The sequence below is a fragment of the Puma concolor genome, chromosome B4 (assembly GCF_028749965.1).
Source record: "Puma concolor isolate L17-30 chromosome B4, mPumCon1.1.hap2, whole genome shotgun sequence".
Classification (NCBI taxonomy): Eukaryota; Metazoa; Chordata; class Mammalia; order Carnivora; family Felidae; genus Puma; species Puma concolor.
In genome coordinates, this window is record NC_141673.1 from 19,030,445 (window position 1) to 19,046,977 (window position 16,533).

A 16,533-nucleotide genomic window follows, 5' to 3' on the forward strand; every position below is an offset into this window, starting at 1 on the left:
TTTCACACACGTGTGAGCAGGTGAAGATAGGGAGGAGTGGGGGCCATGTTATGGTGAATGGTAAGGGCTGGGTTGGGTTGGTTTGGGCAGGGTAGGCTGGGCTATGGGAAACCTTGAATGACCGACTGATGGTCTAAGTGTGGTGGTCTGGGACATTTTAAAGTAGGAGAGTGACACCATCATATCCATGGGGTCAGTCTGGAGCTAAGGAAGAGAGATTGGTGGGGACAGACTTTGATTAGCTCAGTTCCCTTTCCTAACATCTCTTTTAGTGAGCTGTTTTAACATACACACTACCATTCATTCATTCTTTCAACAGGCACTAGAATGTAGGCCCCAGGAGGGCAGGGATTTTGCCTGTTCCGTTTGTTAGTGGGTTTTGGTGTCCAGAACAGGGCCTGACACATGACAGGAGCTGAATAAATATTATTTGCAAAAACATTTATCGAATACCTCCTCTATGCCAAGCATGTAGTATACTCCAGGATGCAAAACTTGAAAAAAGACTCAGTTCCTGTGTTCTGAGAGCTCACGTAATACTCCGTTTTGCAAGAGGGCAAGCAAAAAGGCAGTTTTCAATGCAAGACCAGACCGAAGGAAGGGGCAGGTGACTCTCCTTGGTGAAGTTGGGCCAGGTAATTCAGGGAAGCAGTAAAGGAGGAGGAGCTCCCAAGCTATTTCGAGTCATCAAAGCTTTCATTAAAAGCCATTCATGAACCTTAGATCAGCTAGTGAAGATTTCATGCCACACTTATGTGAGCTCAGGCTCTTCTTTCTACATAGGAAATTCTCACCTCACCTTGCTGCTTGGGTACCAGGGTATCCCCTTCCTTTCCTAACCATTCCCATGGACCGTAAACACAGTAGGGCGCTTCCGATGCTCTCCCACACCACTTGGCCTTCACCTAGCCTAACCTGTACTCACCTGCTGCTACTGCTTGTTTCATGGTCTATTTTCTCACTAGACTTTACGTTGGATCCAGGCAGGGCACTTTTTTTTCCTGTCTTAACCACATAATTCCTATGCGGGCACAGATCCAGATTAGGGGACTCTGATGCATATAAAACTTTGGGGGCTCTATTTAGGAAAAAGATAAAAAAAAATTATAAATATTATGTAGAAAAACGAATATACCTTTAGAGCAGAAATATAAACAAATCACACATTACATAAAACTAGCAAAATGCCACACAGTTCAGACAAATTAACATATTTTTATAAATTAAGTGCCTGATAAACTTCTACAACTTGTTCTATATTTTTGGTGAACACCCTTATCATCTCATCAAAATGTTTACTCTTACCTACAGAGCAAATGAAAAGATAAATCATTTTTTTATATAACATATAGTTGATATTTGTTCTTTAGTTTTGATAGTTTGGAAGCTTAAAGCATATTGCTTTACAAACTAAAGTTTACAGAACCGCTGTAGATTTGTGCCATATAAACACGAGAATTCTGATAAATTTATTTCACAAAATTCTTATTGAAAAAGGAAAAAATGATGTGTTAATAATTTTCATGCTTTACTGTCAAGTATATTCCTAATAAGGAAGGAAATTCTGATTTTTTTAAATTAGGGGAGGGGTTATCCAGGCGTATGATATTTTTCTTCAGCTTTATTGAGGTATAATTGACAAATAAATATGGTGTATATTAAAAGTACACAACCTGATGCTTGGATATTTGTAACACCACAATCAAGTTAATTAACATACTCATCATGTCACATAGTTACCACTTTCTTTCTCTTTTGTTCTCCTTTTTTTCTGTGTGTGTGTGTGTGTGTGTGAGAGAGAGAGAGAGAGAGAGAACACTTAAGATCCACCCTCTTAGTAAATTTCGTGTATACAACACAGTATTTCTAACTGTCGTCACGTTGTATGTTAGATCTCCAGAAAGGAAATTGTTTTGACCAGGGTTGGAAGAAAACTGGACACTTAGAACATAGCCTCAAGACTTCTGTTCCCAAACCTTAAGACTCCCTGACTTAGGAGGGTGGACAGTGGGAGTGTTCCTGGAAACCCTTCTTATATCCAGACAACCAGCAATAAATCTCCATGAAAGAGACCACAAAGATAATAAATGCATCCACCAAATGCAGATAAAATGCACCTTCATCTTAACTTCTCCTTAGGTCGATCTCAAAGATGTCTGGACCACTGGACACAACAAGTGTGATACAGAGGATGTCAGAGTAGAAAGACAGGGCAGTCTTGTCTGACTGTGGTATACGTATCTTTGGAAAGCTTTACAAAATAGAAGCCCACTTATGGCCAGATGAAACTATTGCTAGGGTCCCTTCCAGGGCCATGGAGTGGTGTTTGTAGGTGCAGGGCCCCGATGAAGCTTTAGCGACATTAGCTCTGTGACAAATCTGCCTTTGGTGCCTGTGAGTAGGTGGTAAACATAGAGAATGAATGGCTGAAACAAAGTTTTAAAAGCATGGAATTTGGATTCAGATGGCCTGTGTGACTTTGAACAAATCACTTATATATTCAGGGTTTATTTCCTAAATTTTTAAAACAGGAAGAGTACTTCATATCTTACTGATAATGTGTGTGAAAGTACTCTATAAATAAAAAAAGCAAAATACACATAGAAAACTTGTTTTTAGAAATACAGCACGTAAAGGGAGATCTAGCTTCTCCACCTTTAATTTAATATCCCGATGAGTTCCAGTTCCACAGGGATCTTCTCAGTGGCTAGCTAGAGAGTCCAACTCTGATAGATCTCCTTGGTCTGTCAAGAGCAGGGACATAACACCTCCAAGAATGGTACTATCTTGGTCGACTCAGCAGCTCAGGATTCATCTTTGACCTGTTACTCCCCTTCACTCCTCATATCTAAGCTGACTCCTTTTTTCGATCTTCTGACTCTCAAATCCATCCCATTTTCTTCATCTCCGCCATCCGTCATCGATGCCACTTTAATCTGAGGAACCATGGCCATTTCTCACCTGGACAACTCTATTCATCTCTTTACTGCTCTTGTTGCCGCCCTCCACTCTCCACACTGAAGCCACAGTGGTCTTATGACCACTTATGGTCAAATCTCAGAGAAGCACCTTCTAATTATATACCTTGCTGGCTTCCCAACTTTTTCAAGATAAAGGTTTTTAAAAAACCAAAAAAACATGGCATTCCTTGGTGGTTCCATTGGTTAAGCATCCGACTTTGGCTCAGGTAACGATCTCATGGTTTGTGAGTTCGAGCCCCACATCAGGCTCTCTGCTCTCAGCACAGAGCCTGCTTCAGATCCTCTGTCCCTCTCTCTTTCTGCCCCTCCCTTGCTCATTCTTTCTCTCTCTCTCTCTCTCTCTCTCTCTCTCTCTCAAAATAAATAAATAAACTTAAAACAAAAAACCCTCAACATGGTCTACAACGCTGTCCCTAGTTCTCCAGTGGCATCTTCAACCATGAATCCTATTGTTTATACCACATGAATTTTGCATACACTGCTTATTTTGTTTGGAGGTGCCAGGAAGTTCCAGGTTCTTCTCTTTCCCTTTTGTCTGGGGATTTTCTACTTCCTAAGTTTAGACTGAGAACACTTCCTGTGGTGAAGTTCTTACAACAGCACTACATCTCCTTCATGCCATTCATTGCAGTTGTAAATTTAAATGTATTCCTATGGTTTGATTAATATCCATTCTAGAAGAGTATTCTAAAAAAGAATATAAATTCAGGGAGGCAGTTACATCCTTGAACCTAGAACAGTGTTTGTCTTACAGCACAAGCTTCATAGATATTTTTAAGTTGTATGGATGAATCTCACTTACTTCTAGTTCCCCAAGTGTCTTCTCAATCTTAGAGTTCATCCACCTGCCCCCCTGATGAGACAGAGGCAGAAGAATCCAAGCTTCAGAGCACATATTTGTCTTATCAAGGAACCGAGCACTCCATGGTCTGGTGGGTTGAGTGCCTCAGTAGATGTTTCCCAAAGTTATTACTCAATGAGTAGTGACAGCGGCCTCCAAGACTTAGATTTCAAATGGTCAAACCTACTGAGGAGGCTCCACAGGGGCCAGGAGTGTTTGAATGGACAGGGATGTTTATACCACCGTCTTCTTCTGCAGAGGAAGGATTCATGCAGGAGTCAGAGAGAAAGGATAGGAGGTAATTTTCCCAACCCTAACATCACCACCCCAGGTCTTTTGTCCCCTATTCCACAAGACCACACTATCCTCATTCATCCAGTGAGAATACTAAAAATCTATCTCATTGGATTGTAGAAAGCATTAAATAAGATGACCTCTGCAGTATGCCTGGTACTAAATACATATTTAAGTGCTGAATAAATATTTAATCCTTTCTCTTCCCAGAGAGGATGAGATGGAAAGAATAATGCTGAGGGATGGCTAACTAGAAATCCAGTATGGCTCTGGGCAAATTCTTTAGGTAAGCTACTTTTTCTCTTTGCAACTTTTCTTCCATACAAATATAAATATGAAAGCATAAAGATAACAAAAAAACCCTTTCCTAATCCTACAATCTAAAGAAAACACCTCTTTCCCCTCCTTTTTTGTGGTTGTATGCCTCTTTACATATTTGCACAATGGGAAATACAAGACTTTATATTTTATCAATCACCAATTGAATTGTGAGCGTTTTGAGATACACAAATTTTTAATGATTTAAAAAATAATTATTATGGCTGAATCTAATATGAGAATGAACTGTAATTTAGTAATTCCCTTACTGCTGAAGTGTTAATTTCTCCCTAAGCTTTTTTGTCCCAGACATTTTTGTGTATGTTTTTCTACATTTCTGATTAAACTAATATGAATTGGGTGCTTAGTATGCACTAAGCATCATGCTTAGTCCTGGAATTTGAAAAGACTAAGATTTGGTCTCTGGTCTGAGAGCTCTTTATCTAGAAGGAGGAGACAGAAAAGTGAAAATAAGACATGAAAGTTGATGAGTTTAGTTATAGCGGAAATTTCAAGATGCTGTCTGAGTTGACTGGGGGCAGTGAGAGAGAAGGCTTTTTGGAAGAGGTCGTACTTGGGTTACGACTTGGAGTACTAATTACCTACTTGGTGTACTAAGCCTTCCTCCTGAGTCCCACCATTGAGGCGCCTTCCCTAGCTTTGACTTTGGATTTTTCTTCAGACTGAATCTTACCCTGATCTGCTTAGATTTGATGGTGTTACTCCACTGACCGGTGACTGAGTTCATTCTGCCCTAAAATGTCTTCAATCACTGAGTGACATTGCTGTCCTGCCCTCTGAGGTATCTGGCTTCAATCCGGTTCTACTTGTGGTTTTGCTGCCATAGTTATGGTCAGTGGGATGTGGTACATGTTTATTTAGCAAATCACTGACTCTACCCCTGATTTGTAGTGTTGGCTGATTTCCCTGGTGTAAATATTCCCGCTATGGCAGATTTCACGCTACCAATATGAACACAAAACTGAGAAGGGGTATGCAGTAGCATCTAATATAGTATTTCTACCACACAGATATCATAGGCATAAATAACCTTGAGAGCATGGACAATGAAATTGGTAAAATAATTGTGAAATAATGAATTTTGAGTATTTATTACCTTTGTTTTTAATACACTTCATTCAATTATAAGTTTATGTAATTTAGTTTTTAATCATGGGTATGTTTAGCAACAGGCTCACCAAACCTCTGAAAAATCAGTTCTCACAAGTCTGTATGAGCTGACCTTTGGACACCACTGGTCATAAATACAGGAACTGGTTCTGCCCCCTCTCCAAACTCAGTGCACACTTCTTTGCCCTCCATTCTTTCTACTTCAACCACAACTGGCCTCTGTCTGCCCTTCAAAGAAGTCCCACATGTTCAATATCTCAGAGATTTTGTACAGAAGTTCCCTCCACTGGGAGCCTCTTCCCCCAGATCTTTTTATTTAGAATGAAGCCTTCTCATGATTCAGTTCTCAGCTCCAACAATGCCTTCTTGAATAGGTCTTCCTTGTGCATCCCACTGCTTTATTTCTACTCAGTGCATCTTGCTTTTTTTTTTTTTTTTTAATACTGCTTGCTCACTGGTCATGTTCCCTAATGGAATCAATGAGAGCTTTGACTGTCATGCTCGTTACTATGTGGAACGGTTTCTGACACCTAGTACATTCTCAACAAATATTTGTTGAATCAAGTGAACGTATGAATGACAACACTCAGTGACCTTACGCTGATGTTGCCAACAAGGAAGGCTAATGTAATGACTTCAGAGTCTTCAGACTACACATTCATTCACACACACACACACACACACACACACACACACACATACACACACACACACACTAAACCTCTGATCAAATACACTTGATTTACCAGCTGATTTTATTATAATCTGAAGAAATGTCTAAGTTTTCCTGAGAATTCCAGGAAGAGCCCGCTTTAAATTTTATTTTGGTTAAAACCACAACTTCACATGTTAATTGCATTTAGTTTGTGTGGGCACCGGTCGGCGGTGATCTTCAGATTTCTGGATCGTCTACGTGGGAAAAGCTAGAGGAAGAAGAAGTGTGCCACAGAAACGAGGATCTGAAGAAGCTCACAGTTAACTGATTTTGCTGGGTGGGAATTTCCCAAGTTTTTCCAATGAGACATTGCATTGTTCTCTAAATTCCGATGACAAAAGAGTGGTTCTTGGACAGAGAAATCCATCTGAAGTATCATTTCCATGCTTCTCATATTCTTAGAATTAGATTTGGCTGTGAGTGACAAAAATTTCAAAATAAAGGCTTGAACAAAACAGAAGTTAATTTTTTCCTATATCAAATAAGTCAAAAGTCCAAGGCTGCCGGAGTGATGCTCCATGATGTCAAGAACCAGGCTTCTTTTACCTTTATCCTTCTCTCTTCTTACTCTGAAAAGCACAGCCCCCACTCCTACATTTACCTCATAATCCAACACGGCTGTTCCTATTCCAGTCAGCATTTCTGCCTTCCAACCTGCAAGAAGGAAACCATAGAAGGAGAAAGGCATGCCTCCTGCAGATACACCTCTCCGATGTTGCACAGACCTCTATTCCTTGCATTTCTTTGGTCGGATATGAGACCTGCAGTACGTCTAGCTTCAGGGAAGGCTAGAAAGTGTGGGTTTTTATTCTGGGAAGTCTTGGGGCTGGCTAGCTAAAATTTAGAGCTTTTGTTTCCATGAGAGAGAAGGAAGGAAAATGCTAGCCATCATATGCCACATCTCTGTGCTTTCTCTGTCAAGTAGGTCAAGTGGTTCCTAAACATCAGTGTGACTGTTGGGATATTTGCCATACTTCCATGAAATTGGCCAGCAGGGGATAATGAGCCCAGTGGTTTAAACAGTTTATTGTTCAGAGCACAACAGACAACATGTGCGTCATGTTTACATGACTTGTCGCCCACGTCCTATGGATGTCAAAGCACAGTGGATCTGGTGAATGCTGAGCACCCACTGGATCTGTGTCACAGATGAGGAACACTGAGCTTAGGAAAGTTACATCTTCTCTGGGGCTGCTGGCAACTTCTACAACCTTCTCTCCAAAGAGAGGCGTTTTCTTTACTCTGGGATGTAAGCACATTTTCTTCAGGGAGAGGGGAAAGACTTTATTACCATGGGATACTTTGGGGGATGGATATCTTCTCTATCTTTCATACTGGTCAGGAACCAAATCTGCCCTTTGACCCAGAAGGAGATACCATCTCCTTCTTCCAAGGCTGTTTCTGTGCAAAGATCCTTGAAAAGATGGTCCAAGGGGCGCCTGGGTGGCGCAGTCGGTTAAGCGTCCGGCTTCAGCCAGGTCACGATCTCGCGGTCCGTGAGTTCGAGCCCCGCGTCGGGCTCTGGGCTGATGGCTCAGAGCCTGGAGCCTGTTTCCGATTCTGTGTCTCCCTCTCTCTCTGCCCCTCGCCCGTTCATGCTCTGTCTCTCTCTGTCCCAAAAATAAATAAACGTTGAAAAAAAAAATTAAAAAAAAAAAAAAAAAAGATGGTCCAAGATGGATGCAAATGCCAGGGAAAGTATGTCTCAACTTTCACCTTCTCTAAATGCTGCATACATGCATAGACTTCGTTAAATATTTAAGGGAAAACCTCAAATTTAAAAACATCCATCAGTCCAGTTAATACTCCAATTATATGTTAAATGTGATTGTTTTGGAATATGAGACTTTCTATACAGGACATGGGGAAGCCCATTTTGCAATCCTTGGCTCAACACTTATTGTAAAGATTTATAAACGGAGACTAAGACACTAACACAGATGACTGGAAAGAGAGAATTTTATTAAAGACAGTTCTGTTAGTGTGCTGTGATATTTCTCTTTTCTTTCCAGAAATCCCTCTCCTTCCCCTTGTACCAGATTAAGGAGGGTAAAAAGAACCTATCAGAGAACAGCCTATGTCCTCTGAAATTTGAGGGCCGTAGGGATTCTACCTAAGTCATGTATAAAGGCAAGAAACTGTCTAGCTTCTCTGAATATTAAATATAGACAGATGGCCACAGTGAGGACAAGCTGTACTTCACCATTGGCAAGAGAAAGGTATATAGTTTACTGTGAGATGGACCTCTCTTAGCGTGGATCACAGAACCGTGTTTCAAAGTCCCTAGTGAGTAATCTCCAAGGCACATACAAAATTCCCCACTAGAGAAATAACCAGAAAGTAGACATATTTTTTTGGTACCAAATGACAACAATGCTACATTGTAACTGTAGATGCTTCCATGATGAGCACGTACCTTCCGTGGTTAGTGTATCTGATTTTGGGGGTGGAGGTTAGGGATGAAGCCTAGGCCAACGTGCCGCCTGATGATTTTAAAAATAAGTGGCAGGGATATAATCCAAGGTATAGATGGTTCACGGAAAAGTAAACGCAAAGACAAACCTTGCTCAAAATAAACGATATTGTAATGAAAAGTATATGAGTTTTTTGTTCTCCAGATGGTCAGGGATTTAAAAATTTGGTAAGTGCAGGAGCCTCATGGTTGGTCTAAAGGCCACATGTCGGGGCATCTAACGTTTGTTTGGTCCCACAACAATGAATTCTTAAGTGTTCTTAGCTCAAGCAGTTTATGTTGTTAGTGTAAGGAGTTTGAATGTGATACATGGGAAATTGGTTCTGAGTTTTGTGCTATATATAGCCTCTCCATCAGCCTGTGGAATGTATGGCTGAGATTAATGAGTTATGTCTATTTTAGAAAAGACTCTGTCCAGAACTGCTTTAATCTCATGGCCATTAGTTGGGTATAAAGGTGGTGGTGGCGTTGAGCTTCCAGAAGGAGTGATACATCTCTCATTCCCTCCGGTGTTACCATCCACAAGTGTGTGCTCCTTGGTGAGGGTTATGGGCTGGAAACGTAGACTCCTGCTTGTCCCTAGATAATGTTGACGATTTTTTTGCTGTGACTGTTGACTCAGCAGGCTTGTTTGATTTACCCAAGTGATATCTGGTCTTTTTGTGTATCTGAACCGATCTGTTGACCTTTCTTTTTTCTTTAAACAGAAAAGCACTACATATGCTTGTTGACATTTCTTAATACTGAGGTAAGCAACCTCCCATGGGGTGTAAACGTTATAAAGAAATAGAAGCTGTCACATTTTTGTTGTCATGGGTAAATTGGCAGAACATGTGTGTATTGGGAGACCATACATAACAGTTTGCCTGTGATAGTCCCAATTTATACCCGTTGTCTCACTATATATACCACGAGCGCTTCTCTTCGCTCTCAGAAAACTCCAGTTTGGATAATAAATTATATGGGCACCCTCTGGAGGATTATTTGTCAATATCTACTAAAGTGGTAAATGCCCATATCCTTCGACGCGGAAATTCTGCTTACAGTATGTTTTCATACAGGCATATCCTTCCGTGTATATAAAATGTGCACACATGTGCACACATGAAATTATTCATCACAGCATTAGTCGTAACAGCAAAAGATCGGAAACAATAACATTAACAAGTGCTGATTAAATTATGACAACCCATACAAAGAAATACAATGGACCTATTAAAACAGATCGAGGAAGATTTGCATGTAGCAAGCAGGTGATCTCAAGATATATAAATTAAAAGTTTGAAGTGGCAAGGTACATAACCGTGGCCACTATGCTGCCATTTGAAAGGGAGAGGAACACAGGCGCACAAACACGAACACAGATGTGCTTAAAAATCTCTGAAAGAAACTGGTAGCACTTGTTGTCTTTGGGGAAGAGAATCAGGTGTCTGAAGGATAGGGAAGTGTGAGAGAATTTTCACTATGTATGTTATAACTTTTTTCTTTTTGATTCATATGAGTATTTAACTCTTCAAAAATAAATAAATGACATAAAAATTATGTCTAACTTAAAAAATGAATAAAGACTTAGAGATAACCAGTTTCTTAAGCAGTGTGGGATGGCACATTTAAACAACAAACACTTATTTCTCACAGTTGTGGAGGCCACCAAATCGGAGACTGAGTCGCTTGCAGATTCACCCTTTGGTGAGGGGCCCCCGTCTGGTTGGCAGATGGCCATCTTCTTGTATCCTCAGGCAGAGAGAGAGGAAGAGCAGAGGGAGAGGAAGCAAGTTGTCTCTACTGGGAAGGGCACTAATCCCATTTATAAGGGCTCTGCCCTCATGACCTAATTACTTCCCAAAGTCCTCAAATACCATCACACTGGAGATTATACTTTCAACAGAGAAATTTGGTGGGGTCAGGGGACAAACATTTCAGTCCATCATGACCAGCAAAGGAATTAAAATAGAAAGGAGAACTTTCAAATCAGCAAAAGAAAACCTGACCTATTCCTCCAGTGGAAGGCTTAAAAAGAGAAAATGAAACAAATGGAAGTGTGGGAAGTGGAAAATATGAGATAAAATGGCAGAAATATGTACTAACATAAAAGTTTTTATAACAAAGTAATGGGCTAAACTTACCAGTAAAAAGAAACTATCAGATTAGATTAAAATACAAGTTATACACACACACACACACACACATTTGTATCTATGTATAAAATGCATGTTCTACAACTTTTTTCTCTGATTTATATATTAATTTATGAAATAGGGATTTTAAAATATAATAGATATATGTACACACACACACACATACACACACACACACACACCACATATATACCTTCAAGAAATAAAGAATACCCATTCTTTGCTAGTATACCTGAACATTTATACAAATGGACCATATGTGCCTGGTCACAAAGCTTTGATAAATTTCAAAGAGTAAAATCATGAAGACTGGCTTTTTAACTATAATGTAATATAGTTAGAAGTTAAAAAAAAAGAAAGAAAACCAACAATATCCCAAAAGCCTTGACTTTAAATAATACACTTTTAATAACTCTTGGGTTATTGAGAAAATTACATTCCAAACTTAGAACTAAACAATGATAAAAACACTAACTGTATCAAATTAATGAGACACAGCCAAAATGGTACTAATAGTACTTAAAAAAATATTTCATTTTAAATGTTTTCTTCAGGAAACAAAGAACTTTGAAAACAAATAAGCCAAAGGTTCAACTCAAGAAGTTGGGAGCAGTGCAATAAATAAAGCAAGCTCAAGAAAGGAAATAATAAAGAAAACTGGGGAGAAACAATTCAATAGAAAACAACATAAACACTAAAGAAGATCAGTCTTACGAATGCTGAGTCTTCACGGACAAACATCTGGCAAGATGGGGAAAGACACAAATAAAATATGGAACTAGAAAGAGAGAATAAAGACAGACAATATAACTTTTAAAAACAAGGAAAGAATGTTATGAACAGCAATATGTCCGTTTTGTTGAGACCTTGATGGACTGAATTAATTTTGGAAAAATATAGAATGAGAAGAAATAGAAAGCATAACTAGGCCAATAATAGTTAAGTAAATTGAAATATAATCTACTGCTTTTCCTGGCCCTTCAAATTTTAGATCCATTGTATTTATAAGAAATATTACTTGGGGCCCCTGGGTGGCGCAGTCGGTTGAGCGTCCGACTTCAGCCAGGTCACGAGCTCGCGGTCTGTGAGTTCGAGCCCCGCGTCGGGCTCTGGGCTGATGGCTCGGAGCCTGGAGCCTGTTTCCGATTCTGTGTCTCCCTCTCTCTCTCTGCCCCCCGCCCCGTTCATGCTCTGTCTCTCTGTCCCCAAAAAAATAAATAAAAAACGTTGAAAAAAAAAAAGAAATATTACCAAATTTTCAAGAAACAAATAATTTGCATCTTCTGTAGTTTTTCCCAAAATTATAAAAACAGGGAAAAAAATTTTTTTACAACTCCTTGTGTAAGGCTACTGTAATCTTGATTTCAAAATAAAATAATGATGGTACAAGTAGTAAAATGGTTTATCTTAGTATGCAAGGAGAGTTTAACATCCAAAAGTTTTGCCAGTATAATTTTCCATGTTAATAGACTAGAAGGAAGCCATCGCGTAATTTTCTCAGTAGATGCAGAAAAGGCGCTTGCTAAGTTCAACACTTCGTGATGAAAACAAACAAACCTCAGCACACGAGGGATAGAGAGGATTTCATAAATTTAATGATGGTTCCGACACCAAAACCCTATAACACACATAATAGGAATGGAGAAACTTTGGCTGCATGTATGTCTGCTATTAATGCTATTGTTTAACACAAGCATCCCCTGATGAAGCCAAATCAGAGCCAAATTCAGAGCCAAATCAATAAAAATCTCAGCTGGCATATGGAAGAATAAATGTGCATAACAGATAAGTACACTTCGGGAAAAATAAGAGAAGAAGGGGGACTTGCCAACTTGATATTAAGATACATTACCAAACATACTGGGATATTAATAAATGCAGCAGGATAAAGACACAAAAGGAGGCATAATAGAATAAACCAATGGAATAAAAATTAAATCTCAGAGACAGACTCAAATATAAATGGCAATTTGGAAAACTGTACATGTGGTACCAAAAGCCAAAGGGGTGTCTCTTATTATGCATCTCTGAGAAGGGGTCATTTCATCTCAGCTGAGAAAGTTCTGACATAAAAAGTCAATGATGAAAAGTCTTTGTCCATGTTGTTGAAAACTGACTCATGACATGAACAGAGGAGAGACAGAAAAACAAAAACAAAAACAACTCTGGGTCAGTACTCTATCCCACCCACAAAGAGATACAGATAGATTAAAGATCCAAATGTGAAAGATAAAACCAGTGATGATGAAAGGAGAGAATATTTTTGTAACTTAGAGATGAGGAAGGACTTCTTAAACAAGACACTAAGAGTACAAACCACAAAAATTTTAAAAGATCGATCTGTATTACATCAGAATTATTATTTTTTTCCTCAAGGAAGAACACCAGTTGATAACTGATGGTGATAGATTAGTGACTGAGAAAGGCATATGGCTGACATCTAGACTATACAAGTTATGCCTACAAGTCAACATGGAAAGACAGGAGTCCTAGTAGAAAAATAGGCAAAGGATATAACGAACTAGTGACAGCATGGGAAATCTAAGTGGCATAAGTGTCTAAAGAGATATTCAAACTCAGTTGCCACAAGAGAAATGCAAAATAAAAACAGCAAAGGCATACTTTTTACAAACTGATCAGATTGACAAAGAATCAGACATTTAGAAGATGCCAGGTACTGGGGGTGCTCAGCAACAGGAACTATTTGGACCTTTTGGTAGGGGTGTGGGCTAGTACAAGCCTTTCTAATGGGCAATCTGGCAGTAGTCTGTGCAGTTAAGAATGCATGTTCCCTAGGATTTAGGATCCCACCCCTCCATCCAAGACAAATTCTCACACAGGTCTCTAAGGGGACAAGGAGTAAGGTGTTTCTTGCAGAATTGTTTGAGGTGGGACAGCCAAGGTGTCCATCACTGGGGAATGGAGAAATCAAATATGGTGGAGTAGTCCACACCAGTTAGGAAAGCAAGGAACTAGATGCACATTCACAGCATGGTTAGATCCTAAGGATATGGTCAAAGAAAAAGTTAGAAACTGTGAAATCTATAGTCTATCTATGTTCTATAGTAATACTATACCACAACATCACTCATATCCACGAAAAGCACATACAAGCACCAATATTTCCACACATTCTAAAAATCCAAGGCTAGGGGTGCCTGGCTGGGTGGCTCAGCTGGTTAAGTGTCAGACTTCGGCTCAGGTCATGATCTTGAAGTTTGTGGGTTCGCCCCCCGAACGTCAGGCTCTGTGCTGACAGCTCGGAGCCTGGATCCTGCTTCAGATTCTGTGTCTCCCTCTCTCTCTGCTCCTCCCTCACCCACGCTCTGTCTCTTTCAAAAATAAATAAACATTAAAAAATTAAAAAAAATAAAAATCCAAGGCTAAGTATTAAACACAAGGATGATACCTCCGGGGGAAGGGAGTAGAGGTAGGGAATGAAGATGAAAAAGAATGAATAAATTAAACTAGACAGAACCTTGTAGGTTTTGATTATGTGCCATGAATTCATAGATTATGATTAACTCAACTCTCCGCATATGAGGTTAAATAAAAGAGATTGATAACCTGCAGTGGTTGGGAAATCTTCAACTTCCAAATCGGTGAAGGTCAGCTCTAAGTGTACCATATACACAACTTGCGACATGGTGGACCTCTCTGTGGCCATTCACAATATCTCAATGGTCTGCACACTGCATTCTTGGATGCTCCTTCTAGACTTGCACCGGGGTCCAAAGCAACTTTTTTTAGGACTCAGCACCACCCTTGTTTTTTGTTTTTTTTTTTCAACGTTTATTTATTTTTGGGACAGAGAGAGACAGAGCATGAACGGGGCAGGGGCAGAGAGAGAGGGAGACACAGAATCGGAAACAGGCTCCAGGCTCTGAGCCATCAGCCCAGAGCCCGACGCGGGGCTCGAACTCACGCACCGCGAGATCGTGACCTGGCTGAAGTTGGACGCTCAACCGACTGCGCCACCCAGGTGCCCCGCACCACCCTTGTTATAAGAGCAACACATTATATTCCACACACATTTAACAAGAAGACAGCTTAAAAATCACCTACAAAATTTATATAACAACCATTGGGAGTTTTTATCTTAGTGCATAGAGAAATGTTCTCTTTTTTGCCAGAATAATATTTTTAAAAGAAGGTATTAATGTTTTTCTCTGAAGTAACTGAAAATTAAGTGTGCTCTAAAACCCAGGTCTGGGGCATTTTTATGTGGGATTAGCTGTCATTGTTTGCTTTTATTTATGGCATGCCTGTTATATGGCAGTTGCCATCACATCCGTTGCTGTCCTTAGGATGCCAACAACATCAATGGATGAAATGATGCTTGTGAGGCAGTCCTGGGGCTGAAGAAAACTCTTCATCTCATGTCTACCATGCTAAAAAAAATATTGACATTAAAGGATAGATTCTCCTGAGGGTGGAAGTCAGGGTTTGCCCTTTCAGGTTCAACAACATTGATCTTCCAGTTTACCGTAGGAAATACCAATCAGACACTCAAAGACTCCTTTTAGACCAAAGTCACATTTAATTATGTCTATATTCTTAGCAGCCAGTAGAAAGCCTGGCACATCATAGAGGCTCAAGGGACCCTAAACAACAACGCTTAAAACCCCCATTTTGAAGACGAAGAAACTGAGGCATGGATTTGTCCAAAGCTACATAGCATGGCTAATCAGTGATGGAACCAGGAGTTAGTCCATTTGTTTTGGATCTCAAATAGGAGATTTTTTTTTTTTTTTTTTTTTTTTTTGGCAGATGTTTGGTCATTCTGTCACAGCATCGTGGGATAGGAGGGGGTGGATCTCTAGCAACCTCTATTATTGGCTTGTTTTCTCTCCTGGGTAAATATTAGGCAGGCCCTCGAGGCCTTGATGCCCCTGATTTTTTCACATCTCTTCTGAACCTCTGACGTGGCTGTGTCCTCGTTATTTTGTTTTCCCGCTGGCAACGAATGCTTCATCTCAGATTCCTGCTCTGAAAATATGGGAGTGAATGACATCTTCCTGCTCATTTGGAGGAGTCCAGTCTCCAGTACCCATCAGCTCTGTCCTAGCCCGTCTCCTTGTTTTATATTCTTCAGAAGGCTTAGCTCTGCCTAAATTTATTTATTAACGTATTCTCTGTCTCGCTCACAGAAAGGCAGCTTGGCCGGGGAGGCGGGGGGGCCTCTGTTTCATTCCCTGCTTCACCCTGAGTGCGGAGAATACCTCCCCACACACAGTACAGGTGTTCGGTGATTATTTGTGGTCACATACTTTTAAACAGGATCTTCTATTTATTGAGGGTTCAACTCTATGGCGAGAACTGTACTCAGTGCGTAATATGGTACCTCGTTCTCATTCTTACTCATATTCTCGCAGCATCCCGGCCAGGAGGCTCTCCCACTCTCCTCTGGGAGCTCCCGGCACTTGCGTGAACAGCTCGAGGGCGTGCGAATGCATTTCTGAAGTCCCAGCACAGAAAGTCTTGCTTTCTGAAGTCCCAGCACAGAAAGATGGTTGGCTTAATGGTTAATAGAAAGGACCCCGCCCCCCACCAATGTAAATCGAAATTAAGATCCTGGCTGTGCTCCTATGGGGAGGGGGGTTGGGGAAGAAAGGATTATTTCTTACAGGTTTTGTCATCAG

General features: G+C 40.2%; 1 protein-coding gene across 2 annotated transcripts in view; it reads left to right on the forward strand.

Moving 5' to 3' along the window:
• PAH (phenylalanine hydroxylase) overlaps window positions 1–16,533 on the forward strand; it is a 101,739-nt gene that overhangs the window by 13,990 nt on the left and 71,216 nt on the right. Inside the window, exons 2-3 of one of the 2 annotated variants that reach the window (XM_086712507.1) lie at window positions 4,327–4,402; window positions 5,117–5,236. The gene's annotated coding sequence lies outside the window, so the exon portion shown is untranslated. Of the gene's footprint in view, window positions 1–4,326; window positions 4,403–5,116; window positions 5,237–16,533 lie in introns of those variants that run through there. The other variant, XM_086712508.1, reaches the window with a different exon arrangement.